Source organism: Ranitomeya variabilis, chromosome 8 (genome assembly GCF_051348905.1).
Source record: "Ranitomeya variabilis isolate aRanVar5 chromosome 8, aRanVar5.hap1, whole genome shotgun sequence".
Lineage (NCBI taxonomy): Eukaryota > Metazoa > Chordata > Amphibia > Anura > Dendrobatidae > Ranitomeya > Ranitomeya variabilis.
In genome coordinates this window covers 165,939,251-165,959,090 of record NC_135239.1, presented here as the reverse complement: position 1 = coordinate 165,959,090, position 19,840 = coordinate 165,939,251, and the positions used below count along the sequence as shown (strand labels likewise).

General features: G+C 44.5%; 1 protein-coding gene across 2 annotated transcripts in view; it reads left to right on the top strand.

Annotated features, from left to right (window-relative positions):
* CENPP (centromere protein P) overlaps window positions 1-19,840 on the top strand; it is a 392,292-nt gene that overhangs the window by 92,756 nt on the left and 279,696 nt on the right. The window lies entirely within an intron of this gene.

Below are 19,840 nucleotides of genomic sequence, written 5' to 3'. Positions count from 1 at the left end.
AATGGCCTGTGTCCAGTCCAATGGGCGGTGTTTCCTCTTCTTTCATTCACCCCTTCCTTTCCCGCTGGCCGCAATATTTTCTTGAATGTGAGTAGGTTTCCTCCGTATATCATGCGTGCGCAATGCAATCTTGCCTTGCGCACGCGCAGTATGCTTTGCCCAACTGCGGGCAAAGCTGAAAAGCATTAGTGCGCATACACCGCCGCACTATGTCCCGGAACACAGCGAAATACTTCCGGGACATAGTGCGCCGGTGCATGCACACTAATGCTTTTCGGCTTTGCCCGCAGTTGGGCAAAGCATACTGCGCGTGCGCAAGGCAAGATTGCATTGCGCACGCGTGAACTAGGGAGGAAACCTACTCAAATTCAAAAGTAAATTTGAGGGGGCACCACGGTCAGTGGGATCGCGCCAAGACCTATAAATAGACCAATGATTGAGAACAGAAGAAACAGACCAGGTCTTGTAAACGGGGATCACCACACATAAGGATAAGGCACAAATTAAGACACAACTTTATTTTGAAAATACAAATAAGTAGCAAAACACAGACAATTTAAAAACATTACTATACAGAAAGCCCATAGTAAGGCTAAATTGTCTGTGTTTTGCTACTTATTTGTATTTTCAAAATAATGTTGTGTCTTAATTTGTGCCTTATCCTTGTGTGTGGTGATCCCCGTTTATAAGACCTGGTCTGTTTCTTCTGTCCTACTCAAATTCAAGAAAATATTGCAGCCAGCGGGAAAGGAAGGGGTGAATGAAAGAAGAGGAAACACCGCCCATCGGACCGGACACAGGGCATTTACATAGCCCGCCACAATCAGGTGACAGAGTCCCTTTAAAGGCCAAAAATTAATCTACCACCCAAAAAATGTGTACAAAATTAAGACTTCACAAGATGCTCACTTTAATTGTGGAGTAACTGCTCTATGAATAAGATGAGACACATGTACAGTTAATTTTATATCAGGTTCTGCATCTCTTTATTTTTATTACCCATTTTCTTCTTTCCGCTGTGTTTGAAGTATAAAACATCTGCTATTCAGCTGGCTGGAAGTCTGTCATTTTGGAAAAATAAGACTCTTGGGGATGTCTTTATGAAATCCTGATTTGGCCACTGCTTTACTAGAGAATATGTAGGAGATAAGGATGATAGTGACAATAACTATTTTGTGTACTGTTAATAGAATGATCGTGTTTCCTTCCTGCTGAGGAGAGTGAAAGACAATGCTAATGAAAATGTGTTACTAATACGTAAATGTTTTAAGATAATTTTTCACTGTCATTTCAATAAACGTAACTCCAGTTTATAGCTAGATTAGCCATTTTTAACAAAACAAAAAACACTATTCTGTTTAAGAAATCTGCACAAAATAGAAAACAAACAGAACCCACTCTATTCAATAGTGTCCTCCTGCTTTAAATTGCATCTTTTTTTGTAATTAGAAAACAATCCTGCACTTAGTGAAACATAACATCGACTGGTTCTACTGATGGCTTATAAAAAAAAAAGTGGCTCATTACCAAGGTACCACACAAGAAACATCTGATCGGTATGACCAAGTGAGAGGTTTCAAGACCTTCGCAACCTTATTGTTGCAAAACATACTGCATTGTTTAAGAATTTCTAAACGACTTAAGGTTCAAGTAAGCACTGTTAGGGCCATAATCCAGAAAAGGAAAAAAAAAAACTAATTTCACTATAAACTGACCACAACCAGGTGCTTCTCACAAGATTTCAGACTGAGGTGTGAAAAGAATTATCAGAAGAGTTGCCCAAGAGCCAAGGACTACCTGTTATGATCTGGTGGCCTAAGAGCAGCATGAGACGTACTCTGGAGAAGGTGGTACCTGTACTGACCGCAGACCCTGAACTTAACACCGCAACTAGAAGTAGCCGTGTAATGTACCTAGCACTCCCTGGACATCTCGACACAGCCGGAGGACTAATTACCCCTAGAGATAGAAAAGGGAAAACTATCTTGCCTCAGAGAATATTCCCAAAGGATAGGCAGCCCCCCACAAATATTGACTGAGAGAGGAGAGGGAAAAAACATACACAGACTGAAATCAGAATTTAGCAAAGGAGGCCACTTCTAGCTAAATAGAAAGGATAGGACAGAGTACTATGCGGTCAGTATTAAAACACTAGAAAATATCCACCACAGAAAATACAAAAACTCCACAGCTAACTAAAGATATGGAGGGTATATCTGCTTCTCCAGAGATACCAGCTTGGCTAAACAAATCCTTATACAGACCAAGCTGGACAAGACAAAAACATGGAAAAGAACTGAACAATAAGGCCACAGCATGTGGACAGCAAAAAATCAAGGCCAGAACTTATCTTTGTTGAAAAGAACTGCAAAGCAGGAGAGACCAGGCAGAGATGTGAATCCTCCAGGAACAATGGACAACTGGCACTGACCAAAGGGTGAAGCAAGACTAAATAGCCCAGTCAGATTTGCAAAAAGTGAACACACCTGATAAATGCTGCGATTCAGAGACAGCAGCGCTACCACTTACAACCACCAGAGGGAGCCCAAGAGCAGAATTCACAACAACTACCTATGTAAAGCTACAGAAAGACCTCTAATCAGCAGGTACAATTGTTCTAACAAAACTATAAGTAATGCACTCAACCTCCATGGCCGCGCTCACCATGCAAGACTCTATCAAAAAGCATGTTCAAACACATTTACAGTTTGGTCAGCAACATATAGACAAGATTGTGAAATAGTAAGAGAATATAATCTGGTCAGATGAGCCCAAAACTTAACTTTTTGGATGTCATAATACCCACCATGTTTGGAGTCCAAAAGGCACTCCAAATCACATGTACACAGCCATTCTTGATAAAAATCTGCTGCCATCTATCACGATGATGAAGATGAAACGAGGGTGGACATTTCAGCAAGACAATGATCCCAAACATGCATCATAGGAAATTTTTGATTAATTTCAGAGAAAAAATAAATAAAGCTACTAGAATGGCCCAGCCAATCATCTTGCTTGAATCTCAAATGAAAATTTATGGAAGGAAATAAAGCTCAAAGTTCACAGAGCTCACGGGCTCCTTTAGGATTTGAAGAGGATTAATGGGAAGAATGGGACAAAATCACACCTGTGCAATGCATGCTGCTAGTTTCTCCATACAGGAGGCGTTTTTAAAAGGTCATCACCAACAAAGGCATCTGTACAAAGTATGAAATAAAGTTCTGTAAGTGTGTTCAATCACTTTCCCTGTGTCATTTCTCATAATTGCCCATAAATTAATTTATGAACATCTAGGGAAGTGTTCCCCAACTCTGGTTCTCAAGAGCCACCAACAGGTCATGTTTTCAGTATTTCCTTAGTATTACACAGGTGATTTAATGCTTGCCTGTCCAGGTGATGCAATTATAACCTGTGCAATACTAAGGAAATCCTGAAAACATGACCTGTTGGTGGCTCTTGAGGACCGGAGTTGGGGAACACTGATCTAGGGTTTAATTTCTTTGACTGTGTGGATTGGATGGGTTTTGTTACCAACATCTGGTGAGAAATTCATGTCAATAGCATCTTTGGAAATATATTTACTTAGAAAATTGGTGACGCGTTCAATACTATTTTCATCCGCGCTATATCAGGAATGATTAACTAATGTATCTGTCTTTTACAGAGCTTCTCTCAGCTAATTTAAGACCACAAATTAAATCAGAGGACAGCTGAACTTTCACGTGATCATACATTTCTAATGTACCTCATACTTAATGGCCTTATCTTTGTTGCTTATCCTTCCATCTATGAGATAGGTGCTGTATTCTTTTTTTTAAAAAAAACATCCAATAGAGAGTGGGTGGAAAGTCTGAGAAATGCCTCCCCTGCCTTTCCATTTGTGTGGGATTGGAGAGTGTCCATGTTGATAGAGCTGTGTCCATCCTACAGCAAGGGACAGGCAGGGAAAGCGTGGTTCAGATATGGCTCCCAAACTTCCCCGATCCAGTATGACTGTCCCGATTTCAGAAAAAAAAAACATCTACAGAAATGCAGTTACTTTAAGTCCAGAATCAAAGCCTAACACCAGCCCTGGCTAAGCAAAAGGTGAGCCGGGGACACCAGAAGGTAAGAGACCCAGCCAGAAGCCAGGTACCATTGATCTGGAAGCTGGACTGGAATCCCACAAATCAATCATCCCGGATACAGTGGGACAGCCTTGGATTTGGGTCTACGTCCTGAAGTCTCCGGTGTCTGCTGAATGTCCCTCACTGCCACTGCTCCTCTAACATCTCTTCCTGCCAGGGTAGAAAGAAATAGTAAATGGGTTTGACGTGGGGTTTGGTCAAAGCTACGCGCGCCGCATGATTTGTCCATCGTTATGCACTGTGAAAGTAAGGACGTATGTTTCAGACTTTCCACCTCGCTTTTAATACCTTTTCAGCAGCTATATTTAGACATGAAGAATGGAGCACTACTCTCACAGTCAGAAGGAGCAGCAGCAGAGTGGATGTCATTAGATCTAGTGACATTGTTTAAAGTCATAGTTCGTGGGGCTCCGAGGACTTATTTGTTGATACTTGCAGTAACGTATCTCAAGTAGTTCAGTGGCCACACTAAAGACATGTTATCATCCCGTGCTATCGTTGAAAATTTAGCATGTTACATTGCAGTTACAAATTGGTGTCAATGTGCCTCATTGTGTTTTTGATGACAGATCCCACTCCTGTTATATTGATATCAGACAAGTTGAATTTGAAATTGAAATAACTCCTTACATATTCCTGCAAACATCCATTAGTAAGAGCAGGTGGAGAATTCTAAGATACGGTATTATTCACTTTCATTCAGGCTCTTTCCGATTAATGCATGTCCAGCTGGTGACTTATTTAGAATAGAGAGTCCTCAGTGGTTGATACCTTTTAATGGCTAACTGAAAAGATGGTAACAAATTGCAAGCTTTCGATACTACTCAGGTCTCTTCATCAGAAATAAAGGAGCTGCGGAGACACATCACGTGTTTCTCAACGCAGGCAGTGAATAGCCAGGCCTTTCCCCGGGAAGGAACAACCAAGGGAAGGGCAGCATCCAATAAAGGAAAACATCCAATAAAGGAAAACCACCTATGCCAAGCATGGTATCCTGTTGTGAATTTACCTTTTGGCTCCCTCTAGTGGCTACTAGTGATTTTACTCTGGGTATGTCTATCATCCCTTGTATGCTCACCTGGGTCGTTAGGTCAGGGGTGTTGCTATATAAGCTCCCTGGACCTTCAGTTCAATGCCTGGCAACGTTGATATCAGAGCTAATCTGTAGTGCTCTTGTCTACTGATCCTGGTTCCTGCGTGATTAAGCTAAGTCCGCTTTCTTGCTTTTTGCTATTTGTTTTTGTTTGCATTTTTGTCCAGCTTGTTCATTATCTGTATCCTTTCCTTGCTGGAAGCTCTAGGGAGGCTGGAGTTCTCCCCCCGGGCCGTTAGACGGTTCGGGGGTTCTTGAATCTCCAGTGTGGAATTTTGTTAGGGTTTTTGTTGACCATATAAGTTATCTTACTACATTCTGCTATTAGTAAGCGGGCCTCTCTTTGCTAAACCTAGTTCATCTCTGTGTTTGTCATTTCCTCTTACCTCACCGTTATTATTTGTGGGGGGCTTGTATCCTACTTTTGGGGTCTATTCTCTGGAGGCAAGAGAGGTCTTTGTTTTCCTCTTCTAGGGGTAGTTAGTCCTCCGGCTGGCGCGTGACATCTAGCGACCAACGTAGGCATGTTCCCCGGCTACTTCTAGTGTTGGCGTTAGGAGTAGATATATGGTCAACCCAGTTACCACTGCCCTATGAGCTGGATTTTTGCACTTCGCAGACTTGCTGATATCTCTGAGACCCTCGCCATTGGGGTCATAACAGTTTGCCAGGCCGATATTAAATGTTAAATGCATTGCAGAAGCGGGATTATAAGAAAGAAAGTTCTGAGTTTTTTTTTTCTCTCTCTCATTTTTTTTTCTTTTCCCCTTTAACTCTGAGTGGCTTGTGTTTGCTGCAGACATGAATGTCCAGACCTTGATTACAAGTGTGGACCAGCTTGCTGCTCGTGTGCAGGGCATACAAGATTATGTTATCAGAAATCCCATGTCAGAACCTAAGATACCGATTCCTGAACCATTTTCCGGAGACCGATTTAAATTTAGAAATTTCAGGAATAATTGTAAATTGTTTTTGTCCCTGAGACCCTGTTCATCTGGAGACTCCGCTCAGCAAGTAAAAATTGTTATTTCTTTTTTACGGGGCGACCCTCAGGATTGGGCCTTCTCGCTGGCGCCAGGAGATCCGGCATTGGCTGACAATGATGCGTTTTTTCTGGCGCTCGGTTTGCTTTATGAGGAACCCAATCTTGAGATTCAGGCAGAAAAAGCCTTGCTGGCGATGTCTCAGGGCCAGGACGAGGCCGAAGTGTATTGCCAAAAATTTCGGAAATGGTCCGTGCTGACCCAGTGGAACGAGTGTGCATTGGCTGCAAATTTTAGAAATGGCCTTTCTGAAGCCATTAAGAATGTGATGGTGGGTTTTCCCATTCCCACAGGTCTGAATGATTCTATGGCCCTGGCTATTCAAATCGACCGGCGGTTGCGGGAGCGCAAAACCGCAAATCCTCTCATGGTGTTGTCTGAACAGGCACCTGATTTAATGCAATGTGATAGAATCCTGACTAGAAATGAGCGGAAAATTCATAGACGCCAGAATGGCTTGTGTTACTACTGTGGTGATTCTACACATGTTATCTCAGCATGCTCTAAACGTCTTACTAAGGTTGTTAGTCCGGTCGCCATTGGTAATTTGCAACCTAAATTTATTCTATCTGTAACTTTGATTTGCTCACTGTCATCGTATCCTGTCATGGCGTTTGTGGACTCAGGTGCTGCCCTGAGCCTTATGGATCTGTCATTTGCCAAGCGCTGCGGATTTGTGCTTGAGCCATTGGAAAATCCTATCCCTCTTAGGGGCATTGACTCTACGCCATTGGCAAAAAATAAACCGCAGTTTTGGACACAGGTTACCATGTGCATGACTCCCGAACATCGGGAGGTAATACGTTTTCTTGTTCTACATAAAATGCATGATTTGGTTGTTTTGGGTTTGCCATGGTTACAGACCCATAATCCAGTCTTGGACTGGAAGGCTATGTCAGTGTCAAGCTGGGGCTGCCATGGAATTCACGGAGATTCCCTGCCCTTGTCTATTGCATCTTCTACGCCTTCGGAAGTTCCGGCGTATTTGTCTGATTATCAGGATGTCTTCAGCGAGTCTAAGTCCAGTGCACTGCCTCCTCATAGGGAATGTGACTGTGCAATAGATTTGATTCCTGGCAGTAAGTTTCCTAAGGGGAGACTGTTTAATCTGTCGGTACCTGAACATACCGCGATGCGTTCATATATCAAGGAGTCTCTTGAGAAGGGGCATATCCGTCCTTCTTCTTCCCCTCTTGGTGCGGGATTCTTTTTTGTGGCCAAAAAGGACGGATCTTTGAGGCCTTGTATTGACTATCGGCTTTTAAATAAGATCACTGTCAAATTTCAGTATCCTTTGCCGCTGTTGTCAGATTTGTTTGCCCGGATTAAAGGTGCCAAGTGGTTCACCAAGATAGACCTTCGTGGTGCGTACAACCTTGTGCGCATTAGGCAGGGCGATGAATGGAAAACCGCATTCAATACGCCCGAAGGTCATTTTGAGTACTTGGTGATGCCATTTGGGCTCTCTAATGCACCTTCAGTTTTTCAGTCCTTCATGCATGACATTTTCCGGAAGTATCTGGATAAATTTTTGATTGTTTATCTGGATGATATTCTGTTTTTTTCTGATGATTGGGACTCGCATGTGGAGCAGGTCAGGATGGTTTTTGAGATTCTGCGTGAAAATTCTTTGTTTGTAAAAGGCTCAAAGTGTCTCTTTGGTGTACAGAAGGTTCCCTTTTTGGGGTTCATTTTTTCCCCTTCTGCTGTGGAGATGGATCCAGTCAAGGTCCGAGCTATTCATGATTGGACTCAACCCTCGTCAGTTAAGAGTCTTCAGAAGTTCTTGGGTTTTGCTAACTTCTACCGTCGTTTTATCGCAAATTTCTCTAGCGTTGTTAAACCGCTGACGGATATGACCAAGAAAGGCTCTGATGTAGCTAACTGGGCTCCTGCTGCCGTGGAGGCTTTCCAGGAGTTGAAACGCCGGTTTACTTCGGCGCCTGTTTTGTGCCAGCCTGACGTCTCGCTTCCCTTTCAGGTTGAGGTGGATGCTTCGGAGATTGGGGCAGGGGCCGTTTTGTCGCAGAGAGGCCCTGGTTGCTCTACTATGAGACCTTGTGCCTTTTTCTCTAGGAAGTTTTCGCCGGCAGAGCGAAATTATGATGTGGGCAATCGGGAGTTGTTGGCCATGAAGTGGGCATTTGAGGAGTGGCGTCATTGGCTCGAGGGTGCTAAGCATCGTGTGGTGGTCTTGACTGATCACAAGAATTTGATGTATCTCGAGTCTGCTAAACGCCTGAATCCTAGACAGGCCCGCTGGTCATTGTTTTTCTCCCGTTTTGACTTTGTGGTCTCGTATTTACCAGGTTCTAAGAATGTGAAGGCCGATGCTCTGTCTAGGAGCTTTGTGCCTGATGCTCCTGGAGTCGCTGAACCTGAGGGTATTCTTAAGGAAGGAGTTATCTTGTCAGCTATTTCTCCAGATCTGCGACGTGTGTTGCAGAGATTTCAGGCTGGTAGGCCTGACTCTTGTCCACCTGACAGATTGTTTGTGCCTGCTAAATGGACCAGCAGAGTCATTTCCGAGGTTCATTCCTCAGTGTTGGCAGGGCACCCGGGAATTTTTGGCACCAGAGATCTGGTGGCCAGGTCCTTTTGGTGGCCTTCCTTGTCAAGGGATGTGCGGTCATTTGTTCAGTCCTGTGGTACTTGTGCTCGAGCTAAGCCTTGCTGTTCTCGTGCCAGCGGGTTGCTCTTGCCCTTGCCTGTCCCGAAGAGACCTTGGACACACATCTCTATGGATTTCATTTCAGATCTTCCGGTGTCTAAGGGCATGTCTGTCATCTGGGTGATATGTGATCGTTTCTCCAAGATGGTCCATCTGGTTCCTTTGCCTAAGCTGCCTTCCTCTTCTGATCTGGTTCCTGTGTTCTTCCAGAACGTGGTTCGTTTGCACGGCATTCCTGAGAATATTGTGTCGGACAGAGGATCCCAGTTTGTTTCCAGGTTCTGGCGATCCTTTTGTGGTAGGATGGGCATTGATTTGTCGTTTTCCTCCGCTTTTCATCCACAGACTAACGGACAAACGGAACGAACTAATCAGACTCTGGAGGCGTATTTGAGGTGTTTTGTCTCTTCTGATCAGGATGATTGGGTGACCTTCTTGCCGTTGGCTGAATTTGCCCTTAATAATCGGGCTAGTTCTGCCACCTTGGTTTCGCCATTTTTCTGCAACTCCGGTTTCCATCCTCGTTTTTCCTCGGGACATGTGGAGCCTTCTGACTGTCCTGGAGTGGATTCTGTGGTGGATAGGTTGCAGCGGATCTGGAATCATGTGGTGGACAACTTGAAGTTGTCACAGGAGAAGGTTCAGCGTTTTGCCAACCGCCGCCGCGGTGTGGGTCCCCGACTTCGTGTTGGGGATTTGGTATGGCTGTCTTCTCGATTTGTTCCTATGAAGGTCTCCTCTCCCAAATTTAAGCCTCGATTCATTGGTCCTTACAGGATATTGGAGATCCTTAATCCTGTGTCCTTTCGCCTGGATCTTCCGGTGTCGTTTGCCATTCACAATGTATTTCATAGGTCCTTGTTGCGGCGGTACGTTGTGCCTGTGGTTCCTTCTGCTGAGCCTCCTGCTCCGGTGTTGGTTGAGGGCGAGTTGGAGTACGTGGTGGAGAAGATCTTAGATTCTCGTCTCTCCAGGCGGAGGCTTCAGTACCTGGTCAAGTGGAAGGGCTATGGTCAGGAGGATAATTCCTGGGTGGTCGCCTCTGATGTGCATGCGGCCGATTTAGTTCGTGCCTTTCACGCCGCTCATCCTGATCGCCCTGGTGGTCTTGGTGAGGGTTCGGTGACCCCTCACTAAGGGGGGGGGTACTGTTGTGAATTTACCTTTTGGCTCCCTCTAGTGGCTACTAGTGATTTTACTCTGGGTATGTCTATCATCCCTTGTATGCTCACCTGGGTCGTTAGGTCAGGGGTGTTGCTATATAAGCTCCCTGGACCTTCAGTTCAATGCCTGGCAACGTTAATATCAGAGCTAATCTGTAGTGCTCTTGTCTACTGATCCTGGTTCCTGCGTGATTAAGCTAAGTCCGCTTTCTTGCTTTTTGCTATTTGTTTTTGTTTGCATTTTTGTCCAGCTTGTTCATTATCTGTATCCTTTCCTTGCTGGAAGCTCTAGGGAGGCTGGAGTTCTCCCCCCGGGCCGTTAGACGGTTCGGGGGTTCTTGAATCTCCAGTGTGGAATTTTGTTAGGGTTTTTGTTGACCATATAAGTTATCTTACTACATTCTGCTATTAGTAAGCGGGCCTCTCTTTGCTAAACCTAGTTCATCTCTGTGTTTGTCATTTCCTCTTACCTCACCGTTATTATTTGTGGGGGGCTTGTATCCTACTTTTGGGGTCTATTCTCTGGAGGCAAGAGAGGTCTTTGTTTTCCTCTTCTAGGGGTAGTTAGTCCTCCGGCTGGCGCGTGACATCTAGCGACCAACGTAGGCATGTTCCCCGGCTACTTCTAGTGTTGGCGTTAGGAGTAGATATATGGTCAACCCAGTTACCACTGCCCTATGAGCTGGATTTTTGCACTTCGCAGACTTGCTGATATCTCTGAGACCCTCGCCATTGGGGTCATAACAGTATCCATCCACAGACAGCTGTTTCGGGGTTTTTGCCCCTCATCAGTGTGGAGTAGGAAACTGGCTATCAGGAGCAGTGCCTAGTAGAAAGACTATAAAGGCACGGATGATTGACCTCGTGGAGACCAAAACCCCGAAACAGCTGTCTGTGGATGGATACCATGCTTGGCATAGGTGGTTTTCCTTTATTGGATGCTGCCCTTCCCTTGGTTGTTCCTTCCCGGGGAAAGGCCTGGCTATTCACTGCCTGCGTTGAGAAACACGTGATGGTGTCTCCGCAGCTCCTCTACTTGCATTTGCATATTTGGGGGCAGTGTTCTGGATCACTGCGTTGAGAAACATGTGATGGTGTCTCCGCAGTGTTGGATGTTTTGGTCTCCACGAGGTCAATCATCCGTGCCTTTATAGTCTTCATCAGAAATAGACTGACAGAAATTCTGGAGAATCACATATTTATGCACAACACATCACAGAAAAAAAAAACCTAGATAAGACAGGTGACATGAAGCAGAATTACCATGAGTGATAAACAGTTATGTCCATACATTTTGGGCCATTTCTTATATAAGGAATATTTTATTGTCCTCTGATTGGTGTCTGGTTCTGTTGTGATGACCCCACATGGTCTGAGGGGGAAACTCCTTAGTTCCTTAGTTGATGTAAAAAGACAAATCCATGCGACACATTCATTCCTGCACTGAGTGTGTCAAAGGTCATCATCAGTTTGTATTCCCAAACTCTTCTGTCTCTTTGAGATTTGAAGTTACCTTTTAATGCAAGTAATTTCATGTCCATAATGTTATGATTGAGGAGACAAAAATGTATTGCCACAGGTAGATCCATTCTTTTTTCTCTTATTGTATGGCGATGATAGTTCATTCTTGTTCTCAGTTTCTGCCCTGTCTCCCCTAAAGCTGGTGACTTGTCGCATTCCTTAAACGTTGACATTATTAGAACGTTTTGTTATGTCTGCTGGTGTAAACACTGCAAATACTATTTATTATGAAACCTTGATTGAGCGATTGTCAAGAGCTTATAAATTCTTGACCTATCTTAAGGTTAGGTCATCAGTCCTAGACCAGTGAGGGAGCATCACCCGGCACCCCTTCCGGTCAGGACTTTGAAGCGCTCTCGGAGGCCAGAAGCACACAGTGTTCAAAAACAGAACAGCACAGTTCTGTATTCTGTATGGTGGCCAACCTCAGGTGCTGCAGACCAGCACCCACTGAAGTGAATAAGAACTGAGCTGCAATGCACAAGTCTAAAGAATCGCTGTAACTCAGCTCCATATTCTGTATACTCCCGGTCGCCATAGGAGCTACAAACAGCTGACTCCTGGAGGGGATGCCGGGTGTCAGACCCCATCAATCTGATATTGATGAACTATGCTAAGGATAAGTCATCACTACCTTACTTCTGGACAGTCTCTTTAAATTTTCAATCAAATGAACACAATATATTTTCCAGACTTCGGGTAGGTTGTAATAAATCTCGGTTTCCACATTTTAAGTTAGGTTGTGAATAAACTGTATTTTTTTGTCTATTTAAAAACTTTTTTTATTAGTGTGAGTTGCATTAATCGCGTCTTGGCACCAACCATAAAGCATGTGTATTAAGATTCAGTAGCAATCCTGCAGTGTCTTTTCACCTTTTCACCAATTAACCATCTTCATGCAGATGATTTGGATAATGAATGTCTGCTCATACTTGCCGCTTACTTCTGCCTGCTGTTTTTTGTTTGTTTTTTTATTTGACTTTTTCTACTTAGAATTATATTAGCATAAGGTCCTACTTATAGTAAAAAGGTGGCTGTACATGAATGGGCATTATAATGGGTGGAAGTTACTCAGACCTCATTATTTTTTTTTTCAGCAAAATTCTTCTAAATAGTAATCAACCAGCAGCTCTTTGTTACATTCCTCATATATATGATTACCGTATATTCTCCAGGAAAGATACTAGTGTAACTGCTGCACATATTCTTCCATTTCGATTCTCCTGAAGGAGGCAAGAAGTGTCGTAAGGCCAGTATATGCCTTTTATACGTAAAAAAAATATGGAATGGCTTACTAAACAATATGCAGAAAGAAATCAAGATTTAAGAGATTTAAGTTTTTACTTTTTATAACGGGGCAAAACCTCAGTCGAAAGGATTTTTTCTCAACTCTTACATCTGAAGAACAGGGGGTAGGGAACAAAGTAGTACAGTGGAGAACTATGTATGGTGGGCAGACGATGATGACTCTTCACCAAGACAGTAGGCACACACTAGAGGTGCGCTTAAAGCTCTGGCCGATAGATCTTTGTGATCAGATAAGCATCATGGCTGCTCTGTTTCCCGCTCTGAACCCCTGTGGGCACTGGTCTGACTCCCAGACATCCATCTATCAGATGAATAAGCAGTGTGTGTGCCTTTTTGGATGACTTCCACTCACAACCCCAGAGTTTGGAGTATTGACACATCTCCAGGACTGTTGTGGGGCAGGAACATGGTGAAGTCGGCAGGGCTCACCCTTGGTAGATATGACCTCGGTAGAAGGTGCTCACTGTTTGGGAAGCCAGTGCAGCTTCAAGAAAAGAGTCGGTATAGAACCGATAACTGTATGCAGCACTCATGCAGGTGTACAGTGTGCAAGGAGGGACACACTTCCATCCAACTCTTTCATGTATATGAGAGATCACTGGCAACAAACACTCCCTCCTTTCCTCAGAATGTAAACCTCCAACGTGTAACCCAAACGTGATGTGGACAGGACTTTCTCATGTAAAACTATCCACATCTACTTGATTATCAACATTCAAACACCCATTTCCAGAAAACACGTCTAAACATCAGAAAGAGCCACTAATGGTTACTTTCTGGAGATCAAAGATTGATGGTTGATTTTATCGATTCAGCAAATCAATACAAATACTTCTTCATTCATCTTCGTCCTTTCTTTGTGTGGGGCTAACATTGTAATATCTTTTACACACACAGTGTGTGTAAATTTTAGGGCCAAATCATAGGAAACTGATACACATATTAACATGTTTTTGGATTGTCCATCTCTATTTTAAGAGTTCCGGAAAGGCATATCTAAGCATTTTCTTGCAATAGAGCACTATCCATAGAAGTCTGGCAGCTCTTTATATTTCTTCCACGGACAGGCTTGTGCAAGCTTCTTCATCTAGCAGGTCCCGGGGGAACCCTGACCATCACCCTTTAACCCTCTATACAGGGATCTGAACTTACGCAACTTAATTTGGCCAGGTCATGCATACCCAGCAGCTAGTCTCTTGACATTTGTGTTTTAGCTCTCTGATCGAGCACTCCGCTCTTCATGTGGTGGATTTTAATTGCAACAGGGTCCTACTTACCCATAAAATCAGACTTGGAAGAGGGGTGTTCACATCTACCCAGGAATTGAGACTTAAGTCTTAGAGAAGTATTCACATTCGACACTTGGAACCCAGCAGATTTGAGACCGCCTCCCCGTCGGCTGCTGGGCAGTCATGAATTGGCCAAATTATGTGCTAAGCATCTATTTTTTTTCCTAGTATCCAGAAGCAGTATTGCTATTCATATTTCATATTGACATTGTCACTACAGAGTGCAACTTTTTTGTTTGAGTTAAAGAGGTTGTCCAGCCACTGAAAAAAACAGTGATTCCTTGCAGCTGTTACACAACTTTTTTTGTTTTTATTGTTTTTTTTTTACTTTTTTTAGTAACTGAACCTTGCTGTAAAGGGTTGTTCCCATATTGCCGTGTGATGGGAGGCCAAAATATAAAATCCATTCTAATGCTTTATTGCTGCGACAAGAGTGCCCATGTCTCTAGGTAATCCTTTCTGCTCAAGTGTGTTGCCTACTGGTTATGGCCACCCATTCGATCCATTCATGTGTCCCCGCTTCCAAAGTGCTTCCTATTAATTTTCAATGTTGTGTAGATGGAACCACGGGAGTGCTAAAGTAATCAAAGTGATAGTAGCCGGAACTGTCAATCAAGAGCACTACTTTTGTGCAGAGAAGAAAAGAGGCATCCAAGGCAATGTGAAAGCAGTGAAACAGGCAGATTGGAATCCTTCTTTAACGTAAAGATATTCCCATCTCCAAGATCCTATCCCGATATCTAGTAGGTGTAATAATAATAATATTAGCAAATCCATCCAATTAGAAATGTAGTATAGTTTTTCTGACTCGCTATGTCTCCTTCATATGTAGACATTGCAAGACCTTAAGATGTTTTAAAGTTTGGATTCTGCATACCGTAGTTTTGTTTAAGAAATTGCTCCTTATAGCTGACTGAGGGTCGGTGAGACCCTACTAAATATGCAATAGATATCATATATCCAACAAAAGATTTGTTTCTTTTTAATTTTTTATCATTAAATTTGACAATAAAAGTAATGTATTAATATGTACTATAATATGTACAAGGAATAAGGCTACGTTCACATTTGCGTTGTGCGCCGCAGCGTCGGCGCCGCAGCGCACAACGCAAACAAAAACGCAGCAAAACACATGCACAATGCTGCGTTTTGCGCCGCATGCGTCATTTTTTTAATTGATTTTGGACGCAGCAAAAATGCAACTTGCTGCGTCCTCTGCGCCCGGACGCGTGCGCCGCAGTGACGCATGCGGCGCAAAACGCAAGTGCAACGCATGTCCATGCGCCCCCATGTTAAATATAGGGGCGCATGACGCATGCGGCGACGGTGCGGCGCCCGACGCTGCGGCGCAGGCCGCAAATGTGAACGTAGCCTAAGTAACTTTCTCGTGCTGTTTTACCAACTACTTTGTTGACAAATATATGATATAACTTTTGCCAATCTTTGTAAAGTTGTATATTCTAAAAATGGTTTCATACTACAATAACTTGTAATAACGAGCATATAACGGAGAGAGCTCCTAAAACCATTAAAGGCTATGGATAACTTTGCACTTAAGGGTAAGTTCACACAGGACTTTTTTGCTGCGTATTTTTGCTGCGTATTTTTACTGCGCTTTTTTATGCTAATTTTCAGCTGCTTTTTACAGTACCAGCAAAGCCTATGAGATTTCAGAAATCTCATGCACACACGTTGGGTTTTTGATTGATCAGTATTTTCCGCTTTGCTGCGTTTTTTGGACATAGGGCATGTCACTTCTTTCAGCGTTTTTGCTGCGTTTTTGCAGCGTTTTTTCACCCATTGACTTGAATGGGTGATGGAAAAAAACGCTGCAAAAACGCAGCAAAAACGCATGTAGCATTATTTGCTGCGTTTTTTGTGCAGAAAAATCATGGCCAGCAGGAACTGATCTCACAGCCAAGAGCTTAGGGGTGTGGTTAGTGAGGTGTGAAGAGCCATTGTGAGCTATTGTGAGGTGTCCTGATTGTGATCTGTTGTGAGGGAGTTTCTGGTAGTGAGGTGTTAGGGTACCGTTACACTAAACGATTTACCAACGATCACGACCAGCGATACGACCTGGCCGTGATCGTTGGTAAGTCATTGTGTGGTCGCTGGGGAGCTGTCACACAGACAGCTCTCCAGCGACCAACGATGCCGAAGTCCCCGGGTAACCAGGGTAAACATCGGGTTACTAAGTGCAGGGCCGCGCTTAGTAACCCGATGTTTACCCTGGTTACCATTGTAAATGTAAAAAAAAAAAAAAAAACACTACATACTTACATTCCGGTGTCTGTCACGTTCCTCGCCGTCAGCTTCCCGCACTGACTGTGAGTGCCGGCCGGAAAGCAGAGCACAGCGGTCACGTCACCGCTGTGCTCTGCTTTTACTTTACGGCCGGCGCTCACAGTCAGTGCGGGAAGCTGACGGCGAGGAACGTGACAGACACCGGAATGTAAGTATGTACTTTTTTTTTTTTTTTACATTTACAATGGTAACCAGGGTAAACATCGGGTTACTAAGCGCGACCCTGCGCTTAGTAACCCGATGTTTACCCTGGTTACAAGCGAACACATCGCTGGATCGGCGTCACACACGACGATCCAGCGATGACAGTGGGTGATCCAGGGACAAAAGAAAGTTTCAAACGATCTGCTACGACGTACGATTCTCAGCGGGGTCCCTGATCGCAGTAGCGTGTCAGACACAGCGAGATCGTAAGTATATCGCTGGAACGTGACGGATCGTGCCGTCGTAGCGACCAAAGTGCCACTGTGAGACGGAACCCTTAAGCCATGTCTTGGTATAGGAGGATGAGCATTAATGTTTCCCAAAAATGTTTTCCCCCCAAAAAAAAACGCATGAAAAAACAAGCAGCTGAAAATTAGCATGAAAAACGCAGCAAAAATATGCAGCAAAAAAGTCCTGTGTGAACTTACCCTAATTCTGTATTATTCATTTTTAAATATTTTATTTTTTTTCCTAAATAAAAAATGAAGCAAATTTCTAAGTGGTCTTCGTAAAAATGTCCTACTATTATAACGGTGTAGAATCTGTGCAACTTTGCTACATAGCTGGCTGTTCCAGTGCTTCTCATATAGGTATTACATCATGCTGTAACTCCTGGCGGTGTCTGCGCAGTCTGCACTCCCCCTTACTTTTCTTGTAGCTATATATCTGCCGGGTTGCCCACCATCCATAAATTTCAGGACAGTCCATATTAAATTAGAGCACTTTTTTGCCCTGTTCTTAAAAAAAAAAATTTAAGGCGTCCTTCATTTTTTTTTTTTTTTGTTGAAGATGAAGAAACTTACCGTATATACTCGTGTATAAGCTGAGATTTTCAGCACAATTTTTTGTGCTTAAAAGGCCCCCCCTCGGCTTATACACAAGTCAATTGTCCAGAATGCTGGTGGGGGAGGGGGAGCGGCGTAGCAGCGGCAGGAGCCGGCGGCTGTGGCACAGTGACAGCTGCAGTCGCCGGATAACAGAAGACATCACACTCACCCTCTGTCGCTGCATCTCCGTCCCTGCATCTCCGTTGTTCCAGCGCCGGCAGCTCTCCTCTCCTCTGCTTAGCGGTCATGTGGTACTGCTCATTAAGGTAATGAATATGGAAGTGTCTCTACTCCCATAGGTTTGGAGCCTCATATTCATTACCTTAATGAGCAGTACCACGTGACCGCTGAGCAGAGGAGAGAATAGCCCCCGGCACCGTGACAATGGAGATGCAGGGATGTAGATGCAAGCACAAGGAGGGTGAGTTTGACGGGGAGGGGGGAGGCAATGTGAGCCATGCATACAACCAGGGGAAGGGGGGGAGCGTAGCCATGTGGGATGGGAGCACAGCCATGCGGACCGGGGAAGTGGAGCAATGCGGGACCTGGAGAGCCAAGCAATGCGGGACTGGGGGAGCCATGCAATACAACAGGGGGAGCCACACATACCAGGACAGGACAGGGGGAGCCACATGACAGGACAGGGGGAGCCCCACATACCAGGACAGGATGGGGGGAGCCACATGACAGGACAGGGGGAGCCACACATACCAGGACAGGGGGAGCCACACATACCAGGACAGGGGGAGCCCCACATATCAGAACAGGACGGGGAGCCACATACCAGGACGGGGAAGCCACATGACAGGACAGGGGAGTAACACATGACAGGACGGGGGAGCCATATACCAGGACAGGGTGAGCCACATACCAGAACAGGACAGGGGAGTAACACATACCAGGTCAGGGGAAGCCACAGGACAGGATAGGGGGAGCCACATATCAGGACAGGATAGGGGGAGCCACAAATACCAGGACATTACAGGGGGAGCCACATACCAGGACATTACAGGAGGAGCCACACATACTAGAACAGGACAGGGGGAGCCACACATACCAGGACAGGGGAGCCACATACCAGGATAGGGGGAGCCACATACTAGGACAGGACGAGGGGAGCCACATACCAGGACAGGACAGTGTGAGCCACACATAGCAGGACAGGGATGAGGGGGACAATGCATTCCCGGCTTATACTCGAACAATAAGCTTACCTAGTTTTCCGTGGCAAAAGTAGGTGCCTCGGCTTATACTCGGGTCGGCTTATACTCGAGTATATTCGGTATACAGTTTATTTTGACTGTAATTATCATTGTTACAGTGAATGCAGCTGATGTCTTCATACCAGAATTATATCCTGTAGAAATGTATTACCGTACTTATAATCATTATGATTTTCCAAAGTGTCCATAAAAAATATTGTCTGTCCATGACTTTTTTGATAAGCTGTAGTGGTGAGTGAATATACTCATTACTCGAGATGTCCTGAGCGCGCTCGGGTGTCCTCCGAGTATTTTTTAGTGCTCGGAGATTTAGTTTTCCTCACCGCAGCTGAATGATTTACATCTCTTAGGCTAGGTTCACATTGCGTTAGCAGCCCATTCAACACATACGTTAACGGGCTGCTGTTAACGCAAGTGCCGATTTGTCATCGCGCTAGCGCAGATAGAGCTAGCAGGTGCTCTATCTGCGCTAGCAGTGACGGACCTGGAAACGCTGCAGCCCGCCCATTGTGGGCATGCGCTAGCGATGCATCTGGCATAGGAATTAATGGCAGCGTTAACGGACTACGTTACACCGCAGTATGCCACGGTTTAACGCAGTCCTTCTAACGGACGCCCATAACGAAGTGTGAACCCAGCCTTACCCAGCTTGATTACATGTGGGGATTATTCCCTAGCAACCAGGCAACCCCCACGTGTACTTATGCTGGCTAGTAGCTGTAAATCATTCAGCTGAGGCGAAGAAAACTAAATCTCCGAGCACTAAAAAATATTCGGAGGACCCCCGAGCATGGTCAGAAAATCTCGAGTAACGAGTATATTCACTCATCACTAATAAGCTGTCCAGAAAAAAATAATTCAAGTTGCCAACCCTGGTAGGAAGGGACTTATTTAATTTTTTTTTACAGCAGATCAGAATTTGGAGATGGAGAAAATAATGTACGTTGTCAATGATGGCAGATCGGTCAGGCTGTACTGTATCACAGTACATATAAAACAAGTGGAGAACCCACTGAGGTGTTTGCATGGGAAGGGGAAAATGGCCCACTAGAAGGAGAAGGCACTAT